Source organism: Leopardus geoffroyi, chromosome D2 (genome assembly GCF_018350155.1).
Source record: "Leopardus geoffroyi isolate Oge1 chromosome D2, O.geoffroyi_Oge1_pat1.0, whole genome shotgun sequence".
Classification (NCBI taxonomy): domain Eukaryota; kingdom Metazoa; phylum Chordata; class Mammalia; order Carnivora; family Felidae; genus Leopardus; species Leopardus geoffroyi.
The window spans coordinates 22,226,673-22,240,336 of NC_059334.1; the positions used below are offsets into that span (position 1 = coordinate 22,226,673).

At 39.2% G+C, this 13,664-nt stretch overlaps 1 non-coding gene and 2 pseudogenes across 1 annotated transcript; 2 read left to right on the top strand and 1 right to left on the bottom strand.

Annotated features, from left to right (window-relative positions):
- Window positions 1-768, top strand: LOC123577487 (annotated as a pseudogene).
- Window positions 769-8,150: 7,382 nt separating this feature from the next.
- On the top strand, window positions 8,151-9,178 carry LOC123577290 (annotated as a pseudogene).
- Window positions 9,179-13,358: 4,180 nt separating this feature from the next.
- On the bottom strand, window positions 13,359-13,464 carry LOC123577634. Its single transcript, XR_006701977.1, has one exon. It is a non-coding gene; the product is annotated as a U6 spliceosomal RNA (small nuclear RNA).
- Window positions 13,465-13,664: the final 200 nt, after the last annotated feature.

The window sequence follows — 13,664 nt, forward strand, 5'->3', positions numbered from 1 at the left end:
ATGACTGAGCAGATGACATTTCGTGGCATCCTCAAGGGCCACAATGGCTGGATGACCCAGATTGCCACCACTTCCCAGTTCCCGGACATGATACTATCTGCCTCTTGAGATAAGACCATTATCATGTGGAAGCTGACCAGGGATGAAACTAACTAGGGCATCCCACAGCATGTTCTTTAGGGTCATACCCACTTTGTTAGTGATGTGGTTATACCCTCATATGGGTAGTTTGCCCTCTCAGGCTCCTGGGATAGAACACTTTGGCTTTGGGACCTCACAGTGTGTACCACCACACACAGATTTGTAGGCCACACAAGGATGTGCTGAGTGGGGCCTTCTCTTCTGGCAACCCAGAAGTCTCTGGCTTCCGAGATAAAACCATCAAGCAGTAGAATACTCTGGGTGTATGCAAATACACTGTCCAGGATGAGAGCCATTTGGAGTGGGTGTCTTGTGTCTGCTTTACATCCAATAGAAGCAATCCCATCATTGTCTTCTGTGGCTGGGACAATCTGGTCAAGGTATGGAACCAAGCAAACCGCAAGCTGAAGACCAATCACACTGGCCACACAGGCTACCTGAACACTGTGATTGTCTCTCCAGATGGATCCCTCTGTGCTTCTTAGAAGCAAGGATGGCCAGGTCCATGCTGTAGGACCTCTATACTATAGATGGTGGGGACATCATCAATGCCCTGTGCTTCAATCCTAACTAATATTGGCTCTATGTTGCCACAGGCCCCAGAATCAAGATCTGGGACTTAGAAGGCAAGGTAATTGTAGACGAACTGAAGCAGGAAGTTATCAACACTAGCAGCAAGACTGAGCCATCCTAGTGTACCTCTCCGGCCTGGTCTGTTGATGGACAGACTTTGTTTGCCTGCTACATGAACAACCTGGTGTGCATGTGGTAAGTGACCATCAGCACCCACTGGAAATATATGGCGGAGCTTTAGAAAGAAAAAATTGGTTTTCTGACTTAAAATAAATACATTAGATGCAAACTGGAAGGAAATACTTATTTTAGGAAGGTAGAATTAAATGTGGCCTTTTATTTTTATTTTATTTTATTTTTTTATTTTATTTTTCCCCCTTGTAACAAAATGTAAAAAAAATCTAAAAAGATCCTAGAAGGTCATATAATTTCTAGGAAATGACTACACAAACTACGTTGAAATAAAATTGGCAAAAACCTTAACTAAAACCTGATATGAAATAAACAAATGCCCATTGATTTCACATAGAATTACACTGTTAAACCTCACTTATTCTACCAATGTAAATATTTGCAACTCAGCTTTTGTGACCCTTCAGTGATATTTCCACTGTTTTCAAAAGCTGTTGAGAAATATTTGGAATTATATTTAGTACTGTTCAAGGTGTATCCAACATCACAGGAGGAAAAGGAGGGCGTAGATCACATAATTAAGGAAGGGGTGCTGCATCTAGAGGTATAGTATTCCCCCTTCATAGGCCAGATCCAGGGAGAGAAGCTGATCTGGGGAACACAGGCCAATATTACTACTCTAGCTCCCCTTGGGAGACAAGGCCCTGAGGCAGAGAGGTCAATATCTGGGAAACCAGGTGGATGCCTGCAGTGGTCAGGGAGGAGACCAGTAGGCCTGGGAATGAAACTATTTTAGGGCTTTTGTTTATGTGGGACAAGAAACACAATTCAGAGTATATTAAGCATGTCAAGACTATATTGGCTTATGTAACTAGGAAGTACATAATTTGTAGTTCAAATGACGTCAGCAGGATTTTTCTTTCTCTTTCTCTGTGTCTGTTTCCTTATACACTTTTTTAGATCAGCTTCTCTTTGTCTGTTGGCCTCTTTCTCTTACTTCATTTGGCCTTCTGCCAGGGGGTAGGCTTTGCTGAGGACTGTCTCAGGTTTATGTCATTCATCTTAGAGACACCTCCCCCAAAATAAGAACTCCAGGAGGTTCCTTTCCTATTGTATTACATGCACGAATGGTGGTTTAGTTTCCTACACATGGTGGCTGTGAATTGTACTTACAAGTGAATGTTCATTGTTCCGGATGCTGTGCCTGGGGTGCTGTGGTTGGTGAAGTAAGGGCAGTCTTTGTATCTTACTAAAAATACTGACATTAAGAATCTCTCCTATCATTAGTGAAAAATTAGCCCCAAAATAATAGAGCATTGCAAAAACTGCCATCTTTTTTAAAAACCCTGTTTGCTAACCCATGGCTTTCTATGGTATTTTAGGGAGTAAAAGAGAGTTAAGTGAATAACTTGAGATATAGTTGGGAAACCATGCTATCCTTGTTTCAATATTTTTCTTTTATTTTAAACTCCCTGATTCTATAAAGTCTTCATTCCCCACCACCCCTCCCCTCTTCCTGCACTTGGTGGTTCACATGGTGACAGCAGCTTCCTAGGATGGGGCTGGGGCAGGTCATTTGTAAGTTGAGTGTTTATAAGGTGGGAACTGTCTGTACTGCATTAGTCATTCAAATCTCAGCTTTTAAGTAGGTCAGTTGTCTCTTCTCTAACGAGGGAGTACTTGTTCTCTTAACATTCTGGCAAGCTTGTTTGCTTATTTTCTTCCCTGTCCAAGTCATACTGATGAATACATCCATCTTTTGATCTTTGGGAGGTATATGGAGCAGAATGAAACCTTGTGATTGGAAAAGAGGAACAGCAGAAGAGAGTCAGACAAAGGTAGCCAAAGTCTGTTTTAATGATTCCAAAGTGATTCAATAATGTAAAAGACACTATCATGACAGTGAGCATCATCCACCCCGTAGCCAGTTTCTGTGTGAAAGAAGAATGGATGATGGCTTTCCACTCTAAAAGTTCTTCCCAGCAGATTGTTAGAAGGGCCTTGACATCCTTGCTAGTTAGTATTCCTTGGGGTTAAGACATGTAGGACTTCTGTTTGAAAAGGCAAAAGTCCAAGTGTATAGGTCACGTCTTACTCATTTTTGTACCTTCTGCACCAGCTCCAGTGCCCAGAATAGTTCATATTTAATATTTTTAGCAGATTAATTCTAGTTATTCAGTCATTCAGCATAATTCTTCAATGATGAAGATTATAAAAATAACACTTATTGTTTATGTACTATAAGTTAGGCAATGAGCTAAGTGTTTAGTGTCCATTATCTTAATCCTTACAACTCTATGAGATAGTTGCCATTAGTATTACCATTTTATAGGTGAAGAAGCCTAAGCTTCAAGAGGTTACATTATTTTTTCCATGCAAATAACTGATAAATGGCACAGGCAGCACTTGTCTATAAGACACTCTGATGCTTAAAGACTGTACTTTAAATCCCAGTGCTGTGGAATATTGGGAGATAATCCTTCCTGGCTATTTTGCATTTTTTTGCTTGTGTTAGAGAAACTGGGGTGTTTCTTCTGTAAAATTTCCTAGAGTCTGGATTTTTCTGATTGCATCCTTAAAGTATCACTTAATATTTTCACCTTTCCTCTGTATTTTCTGTCCATTGGTAGTCATATATAGAAGCTTGATCAAATTTCAGCTCAACTTTTTTGGTCAAACCGACTAAATAAGTGGTATTGTGTTCTTTCATATGCAGGAGACCTGTACTATTAGGGGCTCTCTTTTCTATGGTATTAGCAAGCATTCATACTGAATATCTGGTTCAACTAGTTGTGCTTTTTTAAGTTTATTTATTTATTTTGAGAGAGAGACAGAGATAGCCTGAGTGGGGAGGGGCAGAGAGAGAGGGAGAGAGAAGGAATCCCAAGAAGGCTCCCTGTTGCTGGCACAGAGCTTGAACTCAGGGCTCAAACTCATGAAACTGTGGGATAATGACCTAAGCCAAAACCAAGAGTCAGACACTTAGCAAACTGAGCCACCCAGGAGCCCCTCAACTAGTTCTGAGGCTGCAGAATAGTGATTTTCTATCATACTAATTATATATATATGTATGTAGTGTCAGTGTGTGTGTGTGTGTGTGTGTGCATATAAACATTTTTACCTACTAGCTAAAATACCTCTGTGAAGGGAAACTTTCCCTTATCCATTATTTGGTTACTTAACAGTGTGCTTTGTTTAGGGAGGGCACGAAGAACACCTGACTCTTTCCTTTTCAAAATAATGATTTAGCTCCCAAGGATCTTCCCTGGTTCTCAATTAATTGTTTTTATTATGATTATGAACTCACAGATTTAAATATATATGATGGTTTTTAATGTATTGCAGTTCTTGTTGATGACAAAATCATCTCGCATTTTATATATCTGTGCCTCTGCAGGTTGGCTCCGGAGTCATTTGGCACGACCCAAAGAGGTGTTTGATAACTTCTTTACTCTCTTGCATGACAAGATGTCCCAGCTCACCTTTTAAAGTTTCCTGCCCAGACTTGGAATTGTCATTTCTCCTAAGTGGAAAATATATCTGGAGCCTCCCAGTTTTTATATTGGCATCTAATTCAAGGCAAAAACCATGACTCTGGCCTGGATTCAGCCTGTGGCTAGTCTGGTCCTGACCTCTGGCCAGACTTAAGTAATAGCAAAGAGAAAGGATGGATCATAAAGATTTTTTTTCAATTGTTTTTATTGTGGTAAAATACACATGACAAAATTTACCATCCTACCCATTTTAACTGTACAATTCAGTGGCATTAGATACACTCATAATGTTGTGCAACCGTCACCACCATCCGTATCTCTATGACTTTCATCTTGTAAAACTGAAACTCTATCCTTATTAAACAATAACTCCTCTTTTCACTGACAGCTACCATTCTTCATTCTGTCTCCATAATTTTGACTAATCTAAGCCCCTCGTACAAGTGGAATCAATCAGTATTTGTCTTTCTGTGGTTGATTTATTTTACTTGGCATAATGTCCTCCAGGTTTACCCATATTGCAGCATAGTTCAGAAAATTCATTGTTTTTAAGGCTGAATAATATTCCATTGTATGAATTATCACATTTTACTTATCTATTCATTCTTCAATGAACACTTGAGTTGCTTCCACATTTTAGCTATTTTTTTTTTTAATTTTTTTTTTTCAACGTTTATTTATTTTTGGGACAGAGAGAGACAGAGCATGAACGGGGGAGGGGCAGAGAGAGAGGGAGACACAGAATCGGAAACAGGCTCCAGGCTCTGAGCCATCAGCCCAGAGCCCGACGCGGGGCTCAAACTCACGGACCGCGAGATCGTGACCTGGCTGAAGTCGGACGCTTAACCGACTGCGCCACCCAGGCGCCCCAGCTATTTTTTTTTAATGTTTACTTATTTTTGAGAGACAGAGACAAAGAGAGACAGAGAGTGAACGGGGGAGAGGCAGGGAGAGAGGGAGACACAGAATCCAAAGCAGGCTCCAGGCTCTGAGCTGTCAGCACAGAGCCCAATGTGGGGCTTAAACCCATGAACCAAGAGCTCATGACCTGAGCCGAAGTCGGATGCTTAACTGACTGAGCCACCTAGGTGCTCCCACATTTTAGCTATTGTGGATAACGCTGCTCTGAACATGAGTGTGCCAATATATTTTTGAGGCCCTGTTTTCAATTATTTTGGTGTATATCTAGAAGTAGAATTGCTGGGTTATATGGTAATTCTATTGTTAATTTTTTGAGGCACCTTTATTCTCTTTTCCACAGCATCTGTATATTCCCATCAAGAATACAGAATGCTTTCATGGGCTCTTGGGTGGCTTAGTCGGTTAAGCATCTGACTCGGCTCAGGACATGATCTTGCGGCTCGTGGGTTCAAGCCCCATGTTGGGCTCTGTGCTGACAGCTTAGATCCTGGAACCTGCTTTGGATTCTCTCTGCCCCTCTTCCGCTCACGCTCTCTGTCTCTCTCAAAAATAAATAAACATTAAAAATAATTAAAAATAAAAGAATGCAGAATGGTTTCAATTCCTCCACATGCTCTCCAACACTTGTTATTTTCTGGGATTTTCTGGCATTGTTATCCAAAATGTAGTAATTGGTGTGAGGTTGTATCTCATTATAGTTCTTTTTTTCAATTTTGATTCCAGTATACTTAACATAGAGTGTTATATTAGTTTCATGTGTACACTATAGTGATTTAGCAATTCCATAGGTTACTCAGTACTTACCAAGACAGGCTCTCCCAGGTAGGCTCCGCGCTGCCAGCACAGAGCCCGATGCAGGGCTTAAACTCACTGTGAGATCATGACCTCAGTTGAGATCAAGAGTCAGACATTTAACTGAGTAAGCCACCCAAGTACCCCAGTGACTCTTTTCTTAATGTTTTTTTTTTTTAATTTGTTTTGAGAGAGAGAGAGAGAGGGAGAGAGAAAGAGAGAGAGAGGGAATGAGCAGGGGAGGGGCAGAGAGAGAGAGCACATGAGGATCCAAAGCACCACTAGTGCAGAGCCTGGTGCAGGGTTTCAACTTAAGAACTGTGAGATCATGACATGAGCCAAAACCAAGAGTCAGGCGCTTAACCAACTGAGCCACCCAAGCACCCCAAGATAAATGTCTCTCAGTCCCCATCATCTATTTCACCCATCCCCCTACCCAGCTCTCCTCTAGTAATCATTAGTTTGTTCTCTATAGCTAAGAGTCTGTTTCTTGGTTTGCCTTTTTCTCTCTTTTTTTCCCCCTTTGCTCATTTGTTTTGTTTCTTAGATTCTACATAAGAGTAAAATCATGTGGTATTTGTCTTTCTTTGACTGACTTATTTTGCTTACCACTATCTGAGATCAAGAGTTGCATACTCTACCAACTAGCCAACCAGGCGCCCCATACCACATCTTCTTTATCCATTCATCCATCAGTGAATACTTGGCCTCCTTCCATAATTTGGCTATTGTAAATAATGCTGCAATAAACATTGAGGTATGTATATATTTTTGATTAATGTTTTCATATTCTTTGGGTAAATACCCAGTAGTGGAATTACTGGATCATATGGTGGTTCTATTTTTAATGTTTTGAGGAACCTCTATAATGTCTTCCACAGTGGCTGCAACAGTTTGCTTTCCCACCAACAGTGCATGAGGGTTCCTATTAGTCCATATTCTTGTCAACACTTGTTTCTTACATTCTTGATGTTAGCCATTCTGACAGGTATGATGCGATATCTCATTGTGGTTTTGTTTTGCATTTCGCAGATGATGAGTGATGTTGAGCATCTTTTCATGCATCTGTTGGCTATCTGTGCGTCTTCTTTGGAGGAATGTCCGTCCAAGTCTTCTGTTCATTTTTAATAGGATTATTATTATTTTGGGGGGTGTTCAGTCATATAAGTTCTTCATGTGTTTTGATACTAACCCTTTACCTGATATGTCATTTGCAAATATCTTCTCCCATTCCATAGGTTGCCTTTTAGTTTTGTTGGTTGTTTCCTTTGCTGTGCAGAAGCTTTTTATTTTGATGTAGTCCTGATAGTTATTTTTGCTTTTGTTTCCCTTGCCTCAGGGGACCTATCTGAACAAGTTGCTATGGCTGATGTCAGAGAAATTACTGCCTGTGCTCTCTTCTAGGATTTTTATGGTTTCAGGTCTCACATTTAGTTCATCCATTTTGAATTTATTTTTGTGTTTGGTGTAAGAAAGTGGTCCAATTTCATTCTTCTGCATGTACCTCTCTGGTTTTCCCGGCATCATTTCTTGAAGAGACTGTCCTTTTCCCATTGGGCATTCTTTCTTGCTTTGTTGAAGATTAATTGACCATATAGTGGTGGCTTTATTTCTGGATCATCTCTTCTGTTCCATTGATCTGTGTGTCTATTTTTGTGCCAGTATCATACTGTTTTGATTACTACAGCTTTGTAATATAAATTGAAATCCAGAATTGTGATGCCTCCAGCTTTGCTTTTTCTTTTTCAAGATTGCTTTGGCTATTTTGGAAGTCTTTTGTGATTCCATGCAAATCGTAGGATTGTTTGTTTTAGTTCTATGAAAAATGCTGTTGGTATTTTGATAGGGATTGCATTAAATGTGTAGATTGTGGGGCACCTGGGTGGCTCAGTTGTTAAGCCACTGACTTAGGCTAAGGTCATAATCTCGTGGCTGGTGAGTTTGAGCCCCATGTGGGGCCCTGTGCTGTCAGCTCAGAGCCTGCAGCCTGCTTCTGATTCTGTGTCTCCCTTTCTCTGTGTTCCTCCCCTGCTCATGCTCTGTCTCTGTCTCTTTCAAAAATAAATAAACATTTGAAAAATGTGTAGATTGCAAGGGATGGTGGGGGAGCAAACAAGGTGGCTGAGGCTGCTGCCTCCACCTGCCAGAACTTTCCTGTTGGCCAGAGCTGGAGGGACCAAGGGACTAGGAGGACCTCAGGCGTGCATCAGCAAGCCTTCCATCAGGGTCACTAACTCGCCAGTAGCATGCTCTAGGAGCACCATGCTGCGTGCGCTCCCTCCTCCACCTGTGTTTCTTTGTGTGCTCCTCTAGGAAGCTCATTCTCTAGTGTCCTGGCTGACAGAGCTATGGGCGTCTGGGCAGTGGCCTGGCTGTTCCTCTGGGAGGTGGCTGGGCTCACCGGCATACCAGCCACGGCCTACACTGCTATCTCCCACTGACCCTGGCATAAGGACTCTTGCTCTGAAATTATTTTGAATAAGTTTTGAAAGATGGGTCCCCTAGAGACCTTTTAATAACAGTGAAATTTGGAGAAATTGTTGAGAACTGATGGACCTGCCAGCTCTTAATTAAACAGTACATCCTGGACTTTTTGTGGATCCATATGAGTTAGCTTCATTATGACAGAGAAACATAACAGAGGCAATGATGGTTTCAGAAAATTTTAATATAGGAGCTCCCAATTAGTAGTCCAAAAAATCTAAAGTTCTAATACATGCCAGACAAGACTCACAATGTATTGTTGCCAAGCTTTTTCACCTGTGCACTATTGCTATCATCGGCCATGTAGTAAAGATGGAAAAACCTTTATTGTAGTCAGTAACCTGGATTTATTGATGTATTGTCACCAAGAATTTCCAATTTTGAAATGCTGGGCTCAGTCTGAAGTGGCAGTTCCTTGTGCCTTGAAGAATAAGGACATCTGCCAAAGGAGCAATCTGAAATCTAGATCAGTATATAAGAATGTGGCTTTACAGGTTCCAGTGAGACTGGCCTTACACACCTCTTCAGTAGGTTCTGTGACTTTGCTCATTACCATCCCATGTTCTACTTCGGTCCTTGTGGCTGTTTTCAAATATGCCCATTTCCCCTGTAAGCTATATGGAGTTAAATGCTTTCCATAAACTAAAATAAGACCTATTTACTTATCTTCATTTCGGTTAGGAAAAGGAATTGTTTTATGGATTAGAGACAAATTATTCTCTTTTTTGTGAGTAGAAACACTTTAATTTCAGCTAAAAATGGAGAAAATCCTCACAAACAAGAATAGATAATTTGAAAGAAAAAAATAAAATGTGTAGATTTCTTTGGGTAGTATAGACATTTTGTTGATATTTGTTCTTCCAATCCTTGAGCATGAAATACCTTTCCATTTCTTTGTGTGCTCTTCAACTTCTTTCATCAGTGTTTTATAGTTTTCAGAGTACAGATCTTTTACCTTTTTAGTGAGGTTTATTCCTAGATATCTTACTATTTTGGGTGCAGTTGTAAATGAGATTTTTTTTTTTAATTTCTCTTTCTACTCCTTCATTACTGGTGTATAGAAATGCAACAGGTTCTGTATGTTGATTTTGTATCCTGCAATTTTACTGAATTCTTTTATCAGTTCTAGTAGTGTTCTGGTGGAGTCTGTCAGGTTTTCTATACATAGTATCATGTCATCTGTAAATAGTGAAAGTTTTACTTCTTTCTTATCAATTTGGATGCTTTTTATTTCTTTTTGCTGTCTGATTAATGTGGCTAGGACTTCCAGTACTATGTGGAATAAAAGTGGTGAGAGTGAACATCCTTGTTTATTCCTGACCTTAGGGGAAAGATTCTCAGGTTTTCCCCATTGAAGATGATGTTAGCTTGTGGGGTTTTCATATATGGCCTTTATTATGTTGAGGAATGTTCCCTCTAAACCTACTTTGTTGAGGGTTTTTATCATGAAAGATGTTGTACCTTTTTTTTTTTTTAAGTTTATTTATTTTTATTGAGAGAGAGTACCAGCAGGGGAGGGACAGACAGAGAGGGAGTCCCAGCCGTCCCAGGATGTTGTACTTTGTAAAATGCTTTTTCTATGTCTATTGAAATGATCATATGATTTGGGGCGCCTGGGTGGCTCAGTCAATTCAGTGTCTGACTCTTAAGTTCAGCTCAGGTTATGATCCTAGGGTCGTGGGATCGAGCCCTGCATAAGGCTTTGCACTGAACATGGAGCCTGCTAAAGATTCTCTTTCTCTCTCCTTCTGCCCATCTCCCCCACATGTGTTTTCTCTCTAAAATAAAAAATAAATAAAATAAAATAGAATAAATAAATTCTCAAAAAAAAAAAGAAATGATCATATGGTTCTTAATATTTCTCTGATTAACGTGATATCACATTGATTGCGAATATTGAACCATCTTTGCAACCCAGGAATAAATTCCACTTGATTCTGGTGAATGATTTTTTAAATGTATTATCAGATTCGGTGTGCTAGTATTTCGTTGAGAATTTTTGCATCTATGTTCATCAGAGATATTGGCCTGTAGTCTTCTCTTTTTGTGGTGTCTTTATTTGGTTTTGGTATCAAGGTAATGCTGGTCTCATAGAAAGAATTTGGAAGTTTTCCTTCCCTTCCTATTTTTTGGAATAGTTTGAGAAGAATAGGTATTAACTCTTCTTAGATGTTTGGTAAAATTTGCCTGTGATGGCATCTGGTCCTGAACTTTTGTTTGGAGTTTTTGATTACTGTTTCAATTTCCTTGCTGATAATCAGTCTGTTCAAAATTTCTATTTCTTCTTGTTTCAGTTTTGGTAGGTTACATGTTTCTAGAAATTTATCCAATACTTCTAGTTGTCCAATTTATTGGCATATAGTTTTTTGTAATATTTTCTTATAATTGGTTGTTTTCCTGTGGTGTTTGTTATTTCTGCTCTCTCATTTGTGATTTTATTAATTTGAGTCTTTCTCCTTTTTTCTTGATAAATTTGGCTAGAGGTTTATAAATCTTATTGATTTTTTTTTTCAAGGGATCAGCTCCTGGTTTCATTGATTTGTTCTATTATTTTTTGTTTGTTTGTTTCTATATCATTAATTTCCGCTCTAATCTTTATTATTTCCTTCCTTCTGCTGATTTTAGTTTTGTTTGTTGTATTTTTCTAGCTCCTTTAGGTGTAAGGTCAGGTTGTATTTGAGATTTTTCTTACTTCTTTAGGTAGGCCTTTATTGCTATAAACTTGCCTCTTAGAACTGCTTTTGCTGTATTGCAGAGGTTTTGAAAGGTTGTGTTTTCATTCTCACTTGTTTTCATGTACTTTTTGATTTTTTCTTTGGTTTTTTGATTGACCCATTCAGTGTTTTTTGTACGTTATTTAACCTCCATGTATTTGTGGTCTTTCCATATTTTTTCTTGTGATTTAATTCTAGTATCGTGGCATTGTGGTCAGAAAAAGTGCATGGCATGAATCTGATCCCTTTGAATTTGTTGAGACTTGTTTTGTGGCCTAATATGTGAGCTCTTGTGGAGTGTTCTATGTGCACATGGAAAGAATATGTATTCTGTTTTAGGATAGAAAGTTCTGAATATATTTGTTAAATTCATCTTTTGTAGTGTGTTATTCAAAGCCATTGTTTCCTTGTTTATTTTATGTTTCGATGATCATCCATGGATGTACATAGGGTGTTAAAGTCTTCTACTATTATTGTATTATTATTGATTAATTCCTGTATGTTTGTCATTAACTGTTTTATGTATTTAGTTGTTCGTATGTTGGATGTATAAATATTTACAATCGTTATATCTTATTGTTGGATTGTCCCCTTTATCATAGTTCCCCTCTTTATCTCTTGTTTTAGTCTCTGTGTGTTTTTCTTGTATTTTTATTTCACTTATTTTTAAAATTTACATCCAAGTTAGTTAGCATATAGTACAACAATGATTTCAGGAGTAGATTCCTTAATGCCCTTACCCATTTATTTCATCCTCCCTCCCACAACCCCTCCGGAAACACTCTGTTTGTTCTCCATATTTAAGAGTCTCTTCTGTTTTGTCCCCCTCCCTGTTTTTATATTATTTTTGCTTCCCTTCCCATATGTTCATCTGTTTTGTCTCTTAAAGTCCTCATATGAGTGAAGTCATATGATATTTGTCTTTCTCTGACTGGCTAATTTCACTTAGCATAATACCTTCCAGTTCCATCCACGTAGTTGCAAATGGCAAGATTTCATTCTTTTTGATTGCTGAGTAATACTCCATTGTATATATATATATATATATATATATATATATACTACATCTTCTTTATCCATTCACCCATCAATGGACATTTGGGCTCTTTCCATACTTTGGCTATTGTTGATAGTGCTGCTATAAACATTGGGGTGCATGTGCCCCTTTGAAACAGCACACCTGTATATTCCTTGGATAAACACCTAGTAGTGCAATTGCTGGGTCATATGGTAGTTCTATTTTTAATTTTCTGAGGAACCTCCATACTGTTTTCCAGAGTGACTGCACCAGTTTGCATTCCCACAAGCAGTGCAAAAGAGATCCTTTCTCTGCATCCTTTCCAACGTCTGTTGCTGCCTGAATTGTTATTGTTACAGGTGTGAGGTAGTATCGCATTGTGGTTTTGATTTGTATTTCCCAGGTGATGAGTGATGTTGAGCATTTTTTCATGTGTCAGTTGGTCATCTGGATGTCTTCTTTGGAGAAGTGTCTATTCATGCCTTTTGCCCATTTCTTCACTGGATTATTTGTTTTTTGGGTGTTGAGTTTGATAAGTTCTTTATAGATTTTGGATAGTAACCCTTTATCTGATATGTCGTTTGTAAATATCTTCTCCCATTCTGTCGGTTGCCTTTTAGTTTTGCTGATTGTCTCCTTTGCTATGCAGAAGCTTTTTATTATAATGAGTTCCCAAAAGCTCATTTTTGCTTTTGTTTCCCTTGTCTCTGGAGACGTGTTGAGTAAGAAGTTGCTGCAGCCAAGATCAAAGAGGTTTTTGCCTGCTTTCTCCTCAAGGATTTTGATGGCTTCCTGTCTTACATTTAGATCTTTCATCCATTTTGAGTTTATTTTTGTGTATGGTGTAAGGAAGTGGTCCAGGTTCATTTTTGTTCATGTCACTGTCCAGTTTTTCCAGCACCACTTGCTGAAGAGACTGTCTTCATTCCATTGGGTATTCTTTCCTGCTTTATCAAAGATGAGTTGGCCCTACTTTTGTGGGTCCATTTGTGGGTTCTCTATTCTGTTCCATTGATCTGAGTGTCTGTTTTTGTTCTAGTACCATACTGTCATGATCATTACAGCTTTGTAATACAGATTGAAGTCTGGAAAAATATGGAAGTTCCATGAGTTTGCATGTCATCCTTGTGCAGGGGCCATGCTAATCTTCTCTGTGTCATTCCAATTTTAGCATATGTGCTGCCAAAGTGAGTACGATAGTCTTTGTTTTAAAGTGTATTTTGGGGGCACCTGGGTGGCGCAGTCGGTTAAGCGTCCGACTTCAGCCAGGTCACGATCTCACGGTCCATGAGTTCGAGCCCTGCGTCAGGCTCTGGGCTGATGGCTCAGAGCCTGGAGCCTGTCTCCGATTCTGTGTCTCCCTCTCTCTCTGCCCCTCCCCCGTTCATGCTCTGT